We start from the raw sequence: 3955 nt of genomic DNA on the forward strand, positions 1-3955 counted from the left end.
CTCACTCCCTGGGCGGCCGACCCCCTCCTGTGCCGCGGTGGGGGGCAGAGGGGAGCCTGGCTCTGCCAAAAGGCCCAGCCAGGGTGCGGGGTGACGTTTTGGGGGATGAAGGCATGGAGAGGAGCTGAGCTGTGCCGAATTGAAGGGTGCACAGCGAGCCTCTTCCCTGCAGGTGAGTGTTGGCATTCCAGGGAAACGGCCGCCAGGGATGGCTTTGCCCGTGCCGAGCTAACAGCCACACTGCTCTGCCGGGAAAGGCATCTCCATGGAAAGGGATCTCCGTGGAAAGGGCTCTCCATGGAAAGGGATCTCCATGGAAAGGGATCTCCCATGGAAAGGGATCTCCCGGGAAAGGGATCTCCAGGGAAAGGGTTCTCCCATGGAAAGGGATCTCCCGGGAAAGGGATCTCCAGGGAAAGGGATCTCCATGGAAAGGGATCTCCATGGAAAGGGCTCTCCATGGAAAGGGCTCTCCATGGAAAGGGATCTCCATGGAAAGGGCTCTCCAGGGAAAGGGCTCTCCATGGAAAGGGCTCTCCATGGAAAGGGATCTCCAGGGAAAGGGATCTCCATGGAAAGGGCTCTCCAGGGAAAGGGATCTCCATGGAAAGGGATCTCCAGGGAAAGGGATCTCCCATGGAAAGGGATCTCCAATGGAAAGGGCTCTCCAGGGAAAGGGATCTCCCATGGAAAGGGCTCTCCAGGGAAAAGGATCTCCCATGGAAAGGGATCTCCCATGGAAAGGGATCTCCAGGGAAAGGGATCTCCCATGGAAAGGGATCTCCAATGGAAAGGGCTCTCCAGGGAAAGGGATCTCCCATGGAAAGGGCTCTCCAGGGAAAAGGATCTCCCATGGAAAGGGATCTCCCATGGAAAGGGATCTCCAGGGAAAGGGATCTCCAGGGAAAGAGATCTCCCATGGAAAGGGATCTCCAGGGAAAGGGATCTCCCATGGAAAGGGATCTCCAGGGAAAAGGATCTCCCATGGAAAGGGATCTCCAGGGAAAGGGATCTCCCAGGGAAAGGGATCTCCCATGGAAAGGGATCTCCAGGGAAAGGGATCTCCAGGGAAAGGGATCTCCCATGGAAAGGGATCTCCAGGGAAATGGATCTCCAGGGAAAGGGATCTCCAGGGAAAGGGATCTCCCATGTAAAGGGATCTCCCATGGAAAGGGATCTCCAGGGAAAGGGCCCTCCCATGGAAAGGTCTCCATGGAAAGGGCTTTCCAGGGAAAGGGATCTCCATGGAAAGGGCTCTCCATGGAAAGGGATCTCCAGGGAAAGGGATCTCCATGGAAAGGGATCTCCAGGGAAAGGGATCTCCATGGAAAGGGCTCTCCCATGGAAAGAACTCCCAGCCTGGCCAGCCCGCACAGGGCTGGGTGCAGCGGGTGAGGTGGGGTTCCTGCGAGCGATGGGGTGGCTGAGGGTGCCCCGTGGGCGTGGCAGGGCTCTGGGCGGAGGGCTGCAGCTGCGGACCCCCTCGGCAGCCCTCCACACCTCCCTCTGTACCGGCTGCCCTGGAAACACTTCCTAAATAAAGCTGGGATCAGATAAATAAATGCGTCCGGAGGCCGGCGGGTCAGCCAGCACCGAGAGGAGGAAGGGAGCAGCCAGAAGGAATGGGAGCTGTGGCTGCCTCAAACACCGGCCCTGGGACTGCAGGGGAAGGAAAGAAAATTAATTTTTCTTTTTCTTTTTATTTCCATCCTCAAAGTCCCCCCCAAGCCTCCAGCTCCTCATGGTGTGCACCCAGCAAAGGGCAGCTCGCAGTGCCCGGCAGCGGAGCTGGCACTGGCCCTGTCTCCCTGCGGGGGGAAGGATGAGGGTCCCCGCGCAGAGCCAGGCTGCCAGCCCTGCCCACAGAGCGAGGACACCGCTCCGCCCTGGCTCTGCCCCTCTGCCGCTCTGCCAGATGTTGGCTGGGAAAGGGAAAAACAAATCCCCCGCCGCCGCCGGGGCTGGCTGAGGGCTGGGAAATGTGCTGGCCAGATGTGGGGCGCAGGGCTGCGCTCAGGGCCCGGCCAGGGGGGCGCCCGGAGCTGCCCGTGGCAGGACACTTGCTGGGGATGTTCCTCTGGATAACACGGGAAGTCTCAAGCTGAGGTTGTGATTTCCTTGTTGGAGGGTGGAAATATAGAAATAATTCAAAAAGCAGTGGAAGTTTTCCTCTGTCCTCGCTGTGGACAGGTTTGTCTTGGATATTTTCCCACCAGCCTCCTGCCTGTGGAGTGGACCCTGAGCATCCTTGAGGGGGAGGATTCTCAGGTTGCTTGGAGCCATTTCCTTGCTCGAGCTGTACTTGCTGCCCTCATCCAGGCCTGACGTTCCCCTGGCAAAGGGTGGCTCATTCCCGGTGGCCCAGCGAGGAAAGGAAACATGAGAACAGAGAGCCTGAAGTAAAGCCAGGGATGCCTGATGGTGGGTTGGAGGAAGCCCTGGTGGTTTGGGGTTGTCCTGGTGGGTTGGAGGGGGTTCTGGTGGGTTGGAGATGGTCCCAGCAGATGGGAGAGGAATAGATGTGTTCAGCCCACCTGTTGCTCATGACGTGATGGGGACAGCAGAGATGGAACTCCGCCCTGAAGGCTCAAGCCCTGCACCCCCCTCTTCCTTCATCAGCCCCTAAAAGGGGCAAGGAGAGGGGTCTGCTGAGGACAGAGAGAGAGAAAACCTCCCAGAGCCCTCAGCAGACCCTAAGATAAAGAGCAGGAAAGAGAATACTTTGCAAAATTGAATCTGTACAAATCAGCCAGCCTGGCTAATATGAAACCCCCAGACTAAACAGAATTAGCTAATGAACTTACCGAGCCCCTGGCAATTACTCAGAAAAAGTTACTGAAGAAACCAGCACACCCCAGGTTTATTTAATGTCTTTATTAATGATCTGAAAGCAAAAGTAAACAACAAATTAATTATGTTTGCAGATGACTGTACGCTGGAAGGTGTTGCAAATGCTGCCAAAGACGGCAAAGTCACACCGAGGGCCCTGGAGGGGTTAGAATTAACCCAGCAGGAAACAAGCCACGTGTAATCCATCAGCCAAACACGGCATGGGGGAAAAGGGCCTGAAATCCTGACATCCACGAGGAAGGTGCTCCACAAGAGCCAAGGAGGAGGATGGGAGCACCTTTGGAGAGGGTGGGAAAGATGGGACATGAGCAAGGAGCCAGGCTGGGTGGGATGCGGTGTCTCCAAAGGGTCGTGACACTGTCCTGAATCAGCTTTGCGCCAGCAGGAGAAGCTGGAAAGCTCTTTTCCCAGTGTTGTGAGCCCTGAGGGCCAGAGGCCACCCTGACTGCCAGCCGAGAGAGGTGTGAGGTTTGCAGGGCCGCTCCAGGAACCCCGCCAGGGGTGGGGAACGGCAGCTTTGGGACCAAGTCCCTGATCTGGGACACCAGGAGCTGCCTCTGCTCCCCCAGAAGTGCCCGGTGCCAGGGGATCTGTGGAGATTAATCCAGTGAGTTAGAGCACGGTGCTAATGACACCGAGCTCCGATCCCTGCCTGGGCCATTCATAACGGTTGGATTCGATGATCCTTGTGGGTCTCTTCCAACTCAGAATATTTTGGGATTCTGTGACATCCTGCTTAGCCCGGAGCAGGCGGTGCCTCCGGAGCCGCCCCTCGCACCCCACCTCGGGCTCTTTCCCCGCTCCTCCCTCTCCTCGCCCGGCAGGAACAAGGCTGCTTTCAGGAGCGGGTGTGGGTGGCGACGGCCTCTAGCCCTTTAAGAGGGAAAATTGGGGTTGTAATCTGAGCGAATTTCTCCTTTCTGACAGGCGGGAGAAGTTACAGGTCCCTCCCTCGCCCCGCTTTATTAAATATAGTAGTAGCAGAAGCAGGCGCCGGCCGTGCTTGTGCCGTCCCGGAGCCGCTCCAGCCCCGGGGGACGCGATGGGTGCCCGAGGTGGCATCGCCAGGCTGCTGCTGCTGCCGCTGCTGCTGCTGCCCGGCCGC

Source organism: Hirundo rustica, chromosome 13 (genome assembly GCF_015227805.2).
Source record: "Hirundo rustica isolate bHirRus1 chromosome 13, bHirRus1.pri.v3, whole genome shotgun sequence".
In the NCBI taxonomy this organism is placed as follows: domain Eukaryota; kingdom Metazoa; phylum Chordata; class Aves; order Passeriformes; family Hirundinidae; genus Hirundo; species Hirundo rustica.